This window comes from Parasteatoda tepidariorum, chromosome 2, assembly GCF_982258835.1.
Source record: "Parasteatoda tepidariorum strain Cologne lab strain chromosome 2, Ptep-v5.0, whole genome shotgun sequence".
In the NCBI taxonomy this organism is placed as follows: Eukaryota; Metazoa; Arthropoda; class Arachnida; order Araneae; family Theridiidae; genus Parasteatoda; species Parasteatoda tepidariorum.
In genome coordinates this window covers 49,749,663-49,765,584 of record NC_141756.1, presented here as the reverse complement: position 1 = coordinate 49,765,584, position 15,922 = coordinate 49,749,663, and the positions used below count along the sequence as shown (strand labels likewise).

Here is a 15,922-nt window from a genome sequence, read left to right as displayed (position 1 = left end):
AACGATATTTAAAATAAAAGGAAAGATATGTACCAAGATGATAATTCATGGCGAAAATAGCTTCATTGTAGTGCGTCTTGACTTCAATGAATTTCTTTCAATCTATAGCACCATTTTCGGCCCTCAAATTTTAAATAGCGCTATTTTTTAAAAAATTTATAAACTCAGAACTGTTGGACCGTTTTTTCCTGTTTTATATTTAGTCATTTAAAATCCTATGTATTTTAAAATGATGTAAATTTTTTTTTTTTGCTTTTCAATTCGAAACTTTTCTGAAAAATATTAAATAAAATAATGAAAAAATAATGAATAATTACTGAAAACTATTTTTTACGGGAATTATCTTTGGATAAATGAATTTTATAAATGTGTGCAAAAACTATTCGATTCGTTTAAATAGTTTCTCGACGTTGCGAAATATTCAAAAAGTGAAATTAGCATTAAGGATCAGCAAATGTAAAATTTCTTTTCTGCTTTAACTATTTAGTTCAGGACCATATTTTCCAAATCGCTGCTACTCTCTATATTTTAAAGAGTTAAAAAAAAAAAGTCTATATCCATTGAAAAAAACGAAAAAAGAAAGTGGTATGAGCTTTTCTAGTTATTTTGTTAGTTCGTTTTGCTCGGCGGAAACCGAAGCTTGGTATTTTTTCTTCCTCTTTGAGGATTTTTTCACCATTGTATTTAATTTTTAAGTATAATCGCTTGCTCTTTTACACATAAATACTGTTTATTTGATAATTTAAGACGATATTTTCGTGATTCTCTAACTTATAATATGAAACTAACTTTTGATTAAAGATTCGACTTGATTAGGCGTACATTGATAGAGAGTTCTAATATTAGTACGTCATGGTCTAGTTCATTACCTGTTAAAACCTAATACCACAAAGCCGTTTCCAAATTAGATGGAGGGTAACAAATCTGTCAATATTTACTAATTTTAGTTAAATTATATCTTTCAGTTTCTTGATAGACTCACACAGAAAAGTTCGCCAAATCACTCTACAGATAATTTTGAATTTTTTTTTTATTCACTTATTTATTAATGCTGAAATGTATACACATGATGTAACTGTGGGGGGTGGAGTTATCGACCATGTCAACCGTCATCTATGAAAAGGTACCCCAACATAGAGTCGAGTTAACATGTCTTATATACTAGTGAATTGTAGTTGTAATTTTGTAGTGGTAGATACTCTACAGTACTCCCCCACCAGAATTATAGCTATGATAGAATTCGATGAATGGATGCCACTTGTTGATTCATTGCTGTTTTGTGCGAAGCCGGGAGAGCTGTATTAAGATCACCGTATTTTTTTAGTGCTGAATGTGAGAGGTGTATTAACTTCACGGTTGTAATCGCTCCTGTGTTGCCGTTAGCAGTCGAGTGTATGCAAGCCAACGTTGTGTGTGATCGAGATGAGACTGAGTAACAACTGCGTGAGGAGGTGGATAATGATGCAGTCACAAGTAGCAAGTCAACTGTTCAATGTGGACCATCCAACGAAGTAGGCGTTACTGCCGATGTAGGCGTATCCAGATCAGACTGGGCGTTTTTTTTTGCCAAGGTAGGCGTGTTCACATCACGTCCGAAGGTCACCAATGTGGGGGGTGGAGTTATCGACCATGTCAACCGTCATCTATGAAAAGGTACCCCAACATAGAGTCGAGTTAACATGTCTTATATACTAGTGAATTGTAGTTGTAATTTTGTAGTGGTAGATACTCTACATAACGAACCATGTCCATTTTTTAATTTTTTAAAATCAATTTTCCCAACAAATATTTTTTTAATATCTGTGACGATTTATATCAATGACAGAACTAGATGACCCCTAAACGAAACAATTTCCTATCTCAAAACAAAGGAAACACTTGAAAATACTTATTATTTTTGAACATTTTGTAAGGAAGAATATAATCTTCCTTTCACGGTTTCGGTTTTTTAAAATAAACTTAAAATCCATCCCTTTTGTGCAAGAATGTTTCTAAAAGAATGAATATCAATTCCATTTCAAACAATTAGTCGATTTCGTTCGAAATGCTATTTGTATTGAATGAGGTTTCATTAAAACAAATTTCCTTTCATCAGATAAGCGACGGCTTTGTGTCTCTGAATCTCCGTGACCTCGCATAATACAGAATAAAATAAAAATTTCAAGCAATTTAGCTGTTATCGAAAGCCTTTACACAAGAATTTTGAGCTTTTCAGTATAGCAATCAGCCAATGTAAACAAAATGCACGCATGATCAAAACCCAATTAAATCCGGAACGCGGCATTGTTTACCCGAGAAATTTCTTTTTCCGTACGATTGCGATTTTCAATTAAGATTAAAGCTATTGTTAGTCATCGTTATCGGCTTTGTTTTAATTATTTTCTCCGGCTCCGTAGGATAATGAGATTTTCCTTCTATTCCTCCCTTCCCCCTATCTCCCATCAGCAGAACGATACTTCACGTAGCGTGAAAAATTCGCGACAAAATTAAGACAACAATAAGGATCGTCGCGGAGGGGTAAAAAAAAAAATTCTGAAGAACTCTGAGAATAAAAGCCGATAAATATTGTTGAGAGTAAAAACTCGAATTATTTTTGTTAAAGTGATAACTCCCTTCTCTCCCAAATAATTATCTGGGAAAAGAAGCCCATAAACCACTTACAAGAGATTTTAGTCAAGCGTTAAAGTTACTTTTATCAACCACTGCATTATAATTGCTAAACGCTTGAATTAATTCATTGATAAAACTGGAGTAGGGAAAAGAACAGCTTGGTTTCTCAATCTTAGAGCGTCTTCATTTGCAAAGAGTTTTAATGAATATTTTTCTTCGATAATGATGAAGGAAAAAAAATTGTGTAAAAACCGATGTGGATTCGAACTGAAAAGATAAAGAAATATTTTTTTGGTAATTCGATTTTTATTGCATTGTTCCTCGACCAATGAATATGAATCGATCACCTAAGTTCTGAGCTTTTAAACTTGTAGCGGCATCTATCGGGAAAAGTAATCAATATAACCGACGCGTACAAAATGCTGACACACCAATGAGCATAAGTGATGGAACAAAAGCGTTATGTCTTTTTGTTATTAATGACTTCAAAAGACGATAGTGGTAAAAATTATTTCCCTTATTTAATATCTACAATGAGTTTTTTTCATTACAGTTTTTTTTTCTAGCTTAAATATACTTTCTTTTTTATACAAAATAAGAATCAACTGACTGGATCCTAAATTAAGCTCTGACGTAGGAAAATTGATTCGTTAAAATTATTTTCTGTGATCTCCCATTGTCTTAAAAGTTTATTCAAATCAAATAACAAAATAAAAAAATTTCTTTTCACGTAGCTTAAGATACACTTTTTTTATAAACCGGTCATCTTATAAATGTAATCAATTTGATGCATTAATTTATTTTATTAAGGCTAAGAAGCTAGCATGAAACTTTGACGCAGATGGAACGCTTCTCTTATATATATTTTTTTCCTGACTCTCTAATTACAAGAAAAGTATGTTTTAATATTTTTTTAATTTCAAATATATTAACAAAATTTTATTTGTACTATAATATAAAATCCAAAAAAGAATTTGAAAGAATTTTTTTTTCATTCATAATCAAAATTTTTTCAATAGTTGATTTTGTAAATTAAAGGAACTTCCATAATGAACATCTGTTTCTCTTAGATTTAAATAATTGCAAATAATTACAAATTTGAAAGATTATTGTTTGGAAGTGAACCGTGTTTTGATTTAATGTCAAAGTAAGTAAAAAGTATTATGTTTAATATTTTATTAATTTAATTATGAAACACCGGTTTCTGCGTTAAAGGTAAGATCTTTCAAACACGGCTCACTTCCAAACAATAATTTTTCAAATTTTACTCCTGTTTGCAGTTATTTAGATCTAAGAGAAACAATTATTTATCATTGTTATTTCTTTAATTTGCAAATTCAAATATTTATACAATTTTGAATTTGAATGAAAAAAAAATCAAACTACTTTTTTTGGATTATATATATATTTTAGTATAAATATAATTCCGATTGTTTGACAGATGTTTTTAGTAACTATTAGACTGTTTTTCATAATTAAAAAAATATTAAAATGAATTTTTGCTTGTAATTAGAACGTCAGAAAAAAATATATATAAAATAGAGACACCGGTTTCCCATCTGCTTCAAAGAGTTAACTATTGGTTTGGGTTTGAACGCAAACCGATTTTCCATCTGCGTCAAAGGGTTAACTGTTGGTTTGAGTTTGAACGCAATCCAGTTTTTCCTCTGCGTCAAAGGGTTAACTGTTGGTTTGAGTTTGAACGTAATCCGGTTTTCCATCGGCGTCAAAGGGTTAACTGCTGGTTTGGGTTTGAACATAATCCGTTTTTCCATCTGCTTCAAAGGGTTAACTATTAGTTTGGGTTTGAACGTAATCCGATTTTTCATCTGCGTCAAAGGGTTAACTGTTGGTTTGAGTTTGAACGTAATCCAGTTTTTCCTCTGCGTCAAAGGGTTAACTGTTGGTTTAAGTTTGAACGTAATCCGGTTTTTCATCTGCGTCAAAGGGTTAACTGTTGGTTTGAGTTTGAACGTAATCCAGTTTTTCCTCTGCGTCAAAGGGTTAACTGTTGGTTTGAGTTTGAACGTAATCTGGTTTTCCATCTGCGTCAAAGGGTTAACTGCTGGTTTGGGTTTGAACATAATCCGTTTTTCCATCTGCTTCAAAGGGTTAACTATTAGTTTGGGTTTGAACAAAATCCGATTTTTCATCTGCGTCAAAGGATTAAATGTTGGTTTCAGTTTGAACGTAATCCAGTTTTTCCTCTGCGTCAAAGGGTTAACTGTTGGTTTAAGTTTGAACGTAATCCGGTTTTTCATCTGCGTCAAATGGTTAACTGTTGGTTTGAGTTTGAACGTAATCCAGTTTTCCATCTACGTCAAAGAACGTAATTGAACGTGCATTGAACGTAATCCAGTTTCTCATCTGCGTCAAAAGGTTAACTGTTGGTTTAAGTTGAACGTAATCCGGTTTTTCATCTGCGTCAAAGGGTTAACTGTTGGTTTGAGTTTGAACGTAATCCAGTTTTTCCTCTGCGTCAAAGGGTTAACTGTTGGTTTGAGTTTGAACGTAATCCGGTTTTCCATCTGCGTCAAAGGGTTAACTGCTGGTTTGGGTTTGAACATAATCCGTTTTTCCATCTGCTTCAAAGGGTTAACTATTAGTTTGGGTTTGAACGTAATCCGATTTTTCATCTGCGTCAAAGGGTTAACTGTTGGTTTGAGTTTGAACGTAATCCAGTTTTTCCTCTGCGTCAAAGGGTTAACTGTTGGTTTAAGTTTGAACGTAATCCGGTTTTTCATCTGCGTCAAAGGGTTAACTGTTGGTTTGAGTTTGAACGTAATCCAGTTTTTCCTCTGCGTCAAAGGGTTAACTGTTGGTTTGAGTTTGAACGTAATCCGGTTTTCCATCTGCGTCAAAGGGTTAACTGCTGGTTTGGGTTTGAACATAATCCGTTTTTCCATCTGCTTCAAAGGGTTAACTATTAGTTTGGGTTTGAACAAAATCCGATTTTTCATCTGCGTCAAAGGATTAAATGTTGGTTTCAGTTTGAACGTAATCCAGTTTTTCCTCTGCGTCAAAGGGTTAACTGTTGGTTTAAGTTTGAACGTAATCCGGTTTTTCATCTGCGTCAAATGGTTAACTGTTGGTTTGAGTTTGAACGTAATCCAGTTTTCCATCTACGTCAAAGAACGTAATTGAACGTGCATTGAACGTAATCCAGTTTCTCATCTGCGTCAAAAGGTTAACTGTTGGTTTAAGTTGAACGTAATCCGGTTTTCCATCTGCGTCAAAGGGTTAAATGTTGGTTTGGATTTGAAAGTATACCGAGTGATAAGATACGAAGTAGATTGATAGGACTGACACTTAAGTACGAAGATGCGTAAGTTGATTTGATGAAGTAATATCTAAGTTTCACGTTATAAAGGACAGCTTATAAATAATTTTATCTATCCAATCAAAGTCTGGAATTGATTTAAGCAAATTTTAAGAAAAATGCTTTAAAATAATACGTCAAAACAGAAAAGTGCTAGAAGCAGCTAAAACCAAATTTGTCTTATGTAAACAAATTGAACAAAAAGTCAGAAACCAAAAGCAAGCGAAAACGAAATTCTAAAGATATGTACGTTAGCAAAAACATTCATCAAGGGACACATTGTCTGCTAATACACTGTATCCTTACTAATTGGGTTTAGATTTATTGATGATTTAATTATTTATGATCGTAATGATTTTGATTTAATTAAAGATATTTATCCTAACTAACTTAATTTAATAAAGACTAATTCAAATGTTAAAGGCACCAATTTTTCAGATCTTTAAATTAAACTTCATAATGAAAATTTTTTAATTGGATTATACGATAAAAGAAGAGATTTTAAGTTTAATGTTATTAGTTTAACACATCTTAATTCCAACTTATACTTTTAAGAATATTTTGATTGGTTAAATTCTTAGGTTTAAATTTATTTGTAATAATAAAACAAATTTTCTTTCAGCTTCTAAGAATTTCAAAATTACCTTAGAGAATTATAATTTTCATTTTAATTATTGTAATTATAATTTTTTAATTCAAAGTATTTTAAAGAAGTTCAACTAATTCAGCCGATATTGAAGCCCGCATAAATAGGCCTATGGGGTGAAATTTAGGATTTTTTATTCCTGAAGAATATAGATAACAGCACTTTATTGGATTTTTTAATCATTGAAAGATTTTGCTCTCTTTTTCAAAATTTTTTTTCTTCAAATTTTTCGAAAGTGGTCAGTACTAAATTTTTAAAGATCGGGCAATTTATATTTTATGTTATTCTATTTTGCTTACTCTAACAGTAATTTTATCTTTATTTACGTTTCTTATATGTAGACGTGTTCATATTAGTATTTTCTCAGTGTACTTTTGACTTGTGTTTTTTTTTTTTTTTTTTTTTTTTTTTTTTTTGTGTATCATTAAATTTTCATACAATTTTAATACAATATTTGAATTTTTGCCTGCATTTTCTTATTTAGTTTATCCATTATGCTTTCTTGTTTTTGGTTTCTAACTTATTATTTAAATAGTTTCATCTAAGTTATTTACATATATATTCTGCATTAGTTATTTTGTAAAGGGATATGAACATTATTATTTCAAAAATTTGCAATAAAACCTCATTTATGGGAATGAAATATTACTAAATTTCTAAAATTGCAAGTTGAAATTTATTTGGAAAATTATCTCCCACATTCACTATTTGCTAGACACACACTATTTTGTTCGAAAAGTGTCAGTCCATCAATCTCGAATGTGAAAGCCTGACGCCATTTTTAACTCAATGTAGAGTTTAGAAATTAACATTTTACAAACTTGTACCGCAAGCCATATTTTCTTAACACATTTTTGTTAATTTTTTTCTCTCTGTTAGTGATAGTAACAGAATCTTGCAATCGAAATTTTGACCACTTTTCGACCAGCTCTGAAGTCTCTACAGCACCTCTGTTAAAAATTACAAGACATGTTTCCATCATTTCTAGATTGATACAAGAAGAATTTATAGAGATATTATCGCCTAACGAAACTTATCATCAATCAAAATTCTGAACTTTTTCCGATTAACTGGAAGAGCATCCACATTTCAGATAGAAGTCTGTGCTGCATGGCAATACAAGTAAAGTTGCAATTGTTTCTGAGAAGTCTACCAGTCTAAATACAATTTATCACTAATATAATTATGTATTGTATTAGATATTCAGAGATAGCATGCAACTTATTTTACAATTTTTTTTTTCATTTCTTTTATATTTTATATGTTTATTCATATATATATTTTTTTACTGTATGGTTTGTTTAGCCACTTCTTAGAACACGGATCATTTATTTAAAGGAAAATAACATTGATAAATGACTTGGATAGCAAAATTGCAAATTAAATTAGGAGAATTATATAGAAGAAACACCTTTTATAGCAAAGAATTATATAGATAAGATCTTTTTTCTGTCGACGAGCTGGAGAACTCAATTGCAGAAGCAGTTTCTAACTAGAATTGTGTAGCTCGTGACGTCACTCCATCTGGAATGATCATTCCAGAGCTCTTGTAGTACAGGTCATTATAGTTCGTATAGTTTGTCTATGGAAAGAATTCCCCTCGCCACGAAGTCTAATGCCGTCTGCTGCTATTGAAACAAGAAATATCGCATTTAAAAGAGGGGAGATTCTTTCTCCCCTGCTTCCCTTTTTTCTCCAATCCCAGTCAAAATCTGTCTTAAATAATGCAAGCCATCCCTATTTCAAATAATTAAACCTTGTAAACGTAGTCACCACCACCACTCCAGACGCATGACTAGGGGAGTTATTTACACAGACAAATTATGGTAAGTAGTCTGTGCTTGATGACAAAACAAGTTGCAATAATGTGTTAAATATTATAAACAAAATTTGTTTCTTCTTTTGTCAGCAATTGAAATTACGATACTCTCTGTCACAAAATAACAGACACAACCTGAAAAGAAAAAAAAGTAGTAGTAGTAGCAATAATAATAATAATAAATAAATAAAGAAATTAATAGATAAATAAATAAATAAAGGTTTTAAAAATTACTTTTTTCAATCTGATTAAAAAGGAGAAAATAATTCTGTTTTTGTATCATGAACAACGTACATTTAGGTTTGGCGCTAGTTTAGGTTGAAATAAACTACCATCACCAACGAACATTTTTCCAGGTCTTCTGAAAGTTTCCTTCTTCTCTCTTTTTAAGAGTCATAAAGTAGAACTATTTTCTCCTTTTTTATTCTTTTAATAAACATTGTTTTTTAAATTTTTATTTTATTATTTTTCGAAAACAAAACAATATCTAGAGTTGTGATTCTGTAAAATGATTGCATTATAATTTTTGGTTTTTAGCTTAGAGGATGATTTAATTTTATAACCGCCGACCGCGACCGAACAGCAAGCCGAATTTTCATTTTTCGTCAACCAATGTTCAACTCCGTAGCCTTGCAATTTTAAACCCCATCCAGGATACTTTGGGATTATCGCCAAATCTTTTGGTGCCAGTTTTTAGGTTCGGCGCTAGTTTTTACAAAATAAACATTGTAAACACAATAAATGTATTAAATCATAATAATAAAAAAACTAATAAATAATTAATTTTAAATAATAAATACTAAATAAACTACCTTTTAACGATAATATCGGGTTTAACGAAAATGGTAGACGGAATAATCCCCCCCCCCCTTATTCCCCTTTGGGATTATCCCGTCGACCTGCCAACGTTCGCCAACTTCTTTGGCGCTAGTTTTTAGGCTTAGCGCGGTTTTTAGGTTTGACGAAAATGGTCGACGGGATAATCCCAAAGTATCCAATCCAGAAGACAAGGGAACTCCTGGATCAAGTATTGGGAGAAATTTGCCTTTGTGGAGGACTTTTTGGTGGAACTAACCCGTATTTGCGTTAGATGGAGAGGAAGACCACGAGATCCTCCCTCGGTTAGCCTGACAACAAAGGAACTCTAACCACTGAGGTTATTTTACGTCAGCACCGTGGTTGGGCACAAGCCGGATGCTGAATTCGTATCAATCAGCCCTTGCTGGGATTTGAACCGGTTCACCTCTTTGGAAGGCGAGCGCTCTATCCCATTTTAGCCACCACGGCTCCTTAGAGGAGGATTGAGGCAAATACTTATAGAAAAAATATCGAAAATGAACGTTTACCTTTAATTAAGTGAAAAGGTACTTATTTTGGCTAAGTGCCCTGAGACGTGCAACGAGTATTAATTATTTGACAAGCTCTGGGTCGATATTAAAACTATCTACGTGTTTAAATTTAGATGATCGATATCGAATCAATAAATAAAAATATAAGTATTGTGAATAATATCTAAATTAGCGACATTGATTGAAATATTGAATTATAGCGTCATTCTGAGATTGAAAATAAATAACTGGAATAAATAAAACTTAAAATAAGTAAATAATTCACCCAACCACAATTAAATTTCTTCCAATCCCATAGTGGAGAAAGAAAAAAAAAATAGTTTCTTCCTATTTTTTTTAAAATTTTTAATTGGGTTATCAAAAACTATGTAGAAATTTATTAAGAAATTAACACTATCTGTCTATTAAGAATAATAATAAAATCTTGTAAGTTCTAAAGACAGATTTGAATTTTGTATTAAATTAAAAACTTTATATTTCTGCGAGTCTGTTTCAATTCTGTTGCTTAATCTGAGAAACATCACAAATAATGAATAGATATATGTATTTAAAATTCGAAATTTAATATCTGCAGAAGTAAAATTAATAAATAAAGCAACCTGCAATGTAATGAATGTTGAATTATTACAGTGTTTATTACAATATTATTACAATTAAATTTAGAAATTATCTTTTTTTTCTTTCTAATATCAGCTGGCAGTGGTTTGAAGAGATGGGTGGATACCTGGGGTAAACTTATCGAGTCTGCTCCTAAAACAAGCGTAATTATTAAAAAAAAAAAAAAAAAAAAAAAAAAAAAAAAGTAATAAGTTTAAAAAAAATAATAAAAAAATATTAATAAATTAATAATAATAATAATAATAATAAAGATTAATAATAATAATTAAAAAATGCTTATCAGAATATTGTTTATCAGAAAATGCTTATCAGAATGCCATCGGAATGATATATTTTCATATACATATATAATTTCATGCTTAAAATTATTTTTTTGAAATTTATAAATATATGCGGGATTCAATCTTCAGTACAAAATGAATCATTTCGAACAAAACATATCTATTTTTTTTTAAATGCGAAAAATATAATTTTATTGGTGATCTTTCTTTTTATTATTCTAATGACCATTTTAAATTTATTTGAAAATCGCATTATTGTTGTTCATAAAATATTTTCTATGAATTAAATATTTATCCGTTAAATTTACATAATAATATAATAGTGACAGATTCAAATTTTCAGCGTCTTCAGCTATTAATATAAATATATTTAAGCCTTTTTTGGCTGGATGAATTAGAACCTCTCTCCCCGCCAATACAAAAAGGACATTTTCTGTAACAACAAGAATTATAATTTTAAAGTTGTTATTTATTTATTTATTTAAAAAAATATGTCTCGAATTCATTTTCGCCAGGTTTTTCAAAAATATCATGTGTTATGAATTAATTTAAATATTAGATTAAATAATATTATATTGTGATAGTGAAGTACTGAAAATTCTGTTCGAATTTTCTAATCCAAACTTTTTTTTTCTTTATGTATTGTGCTTAAATTAAGTTATTAACTTTATTTTTCTTACTTAGTATTTCAAAGAAAACTATTTAAAATAAACAAATTTCTCTTTCGTCTCTGTAATTTTTCAAATTAGCCCTAGCTCAACTATTAAGGTATGTATTATGTATATTTATAATAAAAAATATAACACAAAAATATTGGTCATCATATGCTAATTACTTGCATTTTATTTATTAACATTAACAAGTATTGTAAGCGTCGGTGGTATAACGGTTAGCATAGCTGCCTTCCAAGCAGTTGACCCGGGTTCGACTCCCGGCCGACGCAGTGTTCCTTTTTTATTTAGGTATGATTTTTTTAAAGTTCCGCATCGGTTAGTATTTATTTAATTATTATTTTTCTGGGGGGAAACATGAATAAATACGCTTTTGGCTAGGGCAAGATCATGAAATAAATTAAATTACGAAAAATTATACAATTCAATTAAACTGAACACACATTGAATTAAGGGATCTATAATATCCCAAAAATTATCTTAAACAAGTATTAGTTTATTATTATTTTTTTCAAAATTAATACCAATATTAGTTCTTTATCGTATATGCTTTATGTGTGATAGTATGATGAAATGCAATTTACATTTTGTGGATGTTGTTAATTTTTCATTAATATATTTTTAAAGCTATAATGATTTAAATGATATCCGAATTTAGAATTCAATTTATTGCGTTATAATTTGCGTGACCGGTCATTTCAGTCATGAAGCTACTATTTTCATTTTTTTTTTACACAAAAGACAATTGTTTGTTTAACTAATAGCAGATTAATTATTTTATTTTTCTTCGTAGTTTGCTTGAAACGTAGCTCGTATTATGTTACACTGTTATGCTGAAACTAAAGCTTATGTTGGAATTGAGAAAATAAATGAACAAATAAATAGTATTATAATAATAAACAAATATTAAAAGACAAATCGCCACCGGTAGACAAGTGAAAAAAAAATATAAATTTTCTGAGAAATTTTTAGTAATTTTTGATTTATTCTTAGATTTGAAATTTTTCAGATATTTTCACAACAGAAAATATATTTCTTTTAAAAGATATAAAGAAAACTGAAAGTGCTTTTTGTTTTGACCTCCACAAGCAATCTCCACTACCATTTTGACCAAGAGCAACCTCCACATCGAATGTATGTTATAAGAAATAAAGAAGGCTTTTCTCCGATTAAAACACGCTCAATTAATGTTATGGTGAAATTCAAATTGCAAATTGTATTGGGTATGGGTGAAGGATAGAGAATTTGGTGCAAGGCAAAGAATTACATCTATATTGAATAAACTTACTGTAGAACTGAAATATTGATTAAATAACATATTTTGGTTTGAAACCTTTGTTTCACTTATATTTTGAGCAAAGTACTTATCAAGATAAGTTTTTTAAGAGAAAATATTATTTTTCAATAATTACTTTCAGATTTAAATTTTTATTCTTAATTTTTCCCATTAATAAAAGAAGCGTTATGTTTAAGCTACGGTATAGTTAGATCTGTACATTTTAAGAATTTTTTTTAAACTTCATTCTTAGCCCTAAAAATTATTTATTATTTTAACTTAGAGAAATGATATTATTTCACTACTTTATTTTTAGTAACACTCAAACACATTAGATGACAGCACTGCATCAGCATTTGTTCATTTTAAGCATTAAAAAACGAAATCAATATTTCGATTTTTATTCCTCTAATGTTGTTTTTTTCCTATAAGAATTAAAAAAAAAAAAAAAAAAGAAAACTCCAATAAAAGAAAAGAAAAAGATGCCAAAATATTATTTTTTTAAAATTAATTTTTGATAAAAAGTAATCCTTAATTTTCAAAGTCATTATTTATATTATCAGTTTCTCAAAAGAAAAACTGTATCCAAACGTTTAAAAATAAAAATGTTGGATAAGTTTTGCATATAAGTATACAAAAATTACGTAGTTTTATTTTTTTTTCCTAATTAAAGTTAAAATCTGTGATCAGATATGAAATAAAGAAAAATTCCTGTTATGAGAATGAATATTTCAGTAATAAATAATTAATATAGATGGCAGCATTAAAATCTTACTTTGTACATTTTACTCTTATTTTTCATCCTAATTAAAGTTAAGATCTAGATAAGATATGAAATAAAAAAAATATTCTTGATATGAGAATGGATATTTCAGTTATAAATTATTAATATAGATGGCAGCATTAAAATCTTACTCGTGTGTTTTACAAATATTTAAGGTATTCAACTAGGACAGTCAGAATTTATTTCGTAAACCGCCTTAATTAAAATATTTGATAAGCAGAGGTTTTAAAATTTTGAAGTAAACGTTAAGAATTTATAAAAAGATTTAAAAAAGGGGCAATTTCGAGTACCAAAACTTTCAAATCATTATGTCATGCTAACATTTTACTGTAATACAGAAATATAAAAAAAGAAAAGAAAAAAAAAAATCAGAACAATGATATGGCTTTCTGTGCAATATTACAAAAAAAAAAAAAAAACGAAAATACGAAAGATTTAAAAGAGGACAATTTCGACCACCAAGACTTTCAAATCCTTATGTCATGTAACTCATGCCCCTTGTTGTAATACATAAATATAAAAAAAGAAAATAATAAAAATTGAAAAAATAAGAACAATTATATGGTTTTCAGCTCAATATTACAAAAACAAAAAAAAAAGTACGAAAGGGGAAAATTACAAAAGTATAAAATGCGTATAAAAACGGAACTAAACATTTGCTTGATATTGATTTTTTTAAAAAGAGTTTACTGACCTTAGTTTTTAGTCTATTATCAAACAAAATCTACATACAGAGTTTGGAAAAATTCTACAATAAAATTTTTTTTGTGATGTGTGTTAGCGTAAAAAATTTTTCCCAAAATCAACGTTTTTAAAAAAAAAACAAAAAAAAACAACTGTTTTTTTTCTTTCTGAAATTCTACATTTTCTTATTTAAAGCACGATAAAAATAATAAATTAACGCATGGACCATAGCTTTTAGTTCAAAACAGAGCTATTATTAAACAAAATCTGCATTGAAAAACTCGATGACAAACTTTGTATTTTTTGTATCGTGTTTCAGCATAAATAGATTTTCTCATAGTCAAAATTTTTTAGAAAGTCCATTTATTGTATGCAATTGCAAAAAAAAAAAAAAAAAAAAAAGAAAAAAAAAATTTATTACAGCAATTTATTTTGTACAAAAAAAAAGTAATCAGAAAACATAACACTTATTCTCGTAGAGTACTTATTCAAAGATATATTGCTTTTATTGCTCATATTTTTTTTTTCTGATTTCATTTTAATTATGCATCCATTGCGCCGTATCCAGTTCCCGAAAATGCCGATTTTCATACCGTCGAATACTTTAATAAAGTTGTTTTGATATTTTCATCTTTAAATGAGCTTTAAAGAGCATTGCTACTAGCAATTTTTTTCTGGAGGAATTATATTTTGCTAGGCATTTATACATTTTACCAAAGTACATGCCTTAAATTTATTTTAGTTCAGGCAAAGAGACTGCCTTAAAAAATATGTTATAAATTTTGTTGTGTGTACTTATTTTAATTAAAGGCGAAAAATATTTTAAACTTTTAATATTTTGATGAAGAGGGCAATTTTTATGCAATTTATTTTTCAAACTAATTTTTAACTAACGAGTGAAAACTTAAATTTAAAAAAATCTATAGTTCAGTATAATTCTTATTTAGTAGATGGCAGCATTAGTCCTTTCTCAAATGATGAGTCTTATACTTCTGATAAGCAGTTATATTTACTTTTACTGTTCTATTTTCAAAAGCAAAATTCAGAAAATCAGCAGAGATTTGTTTGGAATGAAACATAAATTTTAAAGTAGTTATGACTTCAATAGTGGCATAAATAAATAACATCCTGCAAAAACGGACGACTAAAGACACCAATATTTTAAATCCGCAATGGTTATGAAATTAAATATTTCACGAAGAATAAAATTTTTATAATTAACTGAAACTTAACAGTCAAGTCTGTGGTATTTAGAATTCAAATATATATTTGTAAGATAAAAACTAAGGATATTTTGTTGAAAATTTAAATTTTTAAAATTTTTTTTCATTGTAGAATAATTTCCGTTTATATTTAAGTATTAGTAAGTTTTACTATTAGTAAGTTTATATAAATATTCATAGCTTTAATGCTTTTAAGAATTAAATTTAATCTATTAATTAGTCTTATTAAATTAAATTGTCTTTCAGTCCAATTCCACTCAATTAAGAAGCATCGAATTGAAGAGCTAGTTCCAGGCATACACACACCTCTGCACGCAACTAGAATTCCCTAGAATTATTAAAAGACATTAATGGATGAAGTAACTTCTAGACAAAGGTTTGCTTTCATCGTATCTACAAAATGTTTTCTTTGTTGCTACAAATGTTAGAAAGAAAAAGAAAATTTAGACTTAATGATTAAATTAATTAGAATGGAAAACAAAAAAAAATGCTGGAAATTTAGTTTGTTAATTTAATATATTTGTTTTATAAAATTGAATTGACATTTTTAATATAAATAAATATGAAAAAAAAATATATATATATATACATACATTCCAGACAAGTTTAGTTTTTAATTTTAAATACCTTTCCTCTGACATC

The 15,922-nt window shown here is 28.9% G+C and overlaps 1 non-coding gene across 1 annotated transcript; it reads left to right on the top strand.

Annotated features, from left to right (window-relative positions):
- Nucleotides 1-11,513: 11,513 nt before the first annotated feature.
- TRNAG-UCC (transfer RNA glycine (anticodon UCC)) lies at nt 11,514-11,585 on the top strand. Its single transcript has one exon. It is a non-coding gene; the product is annotated as a tRNA-Gly (tRNA).
- The last annotated feature ends 4,337 nt before the right edge of the window (nt 11,586-15,922 follow it).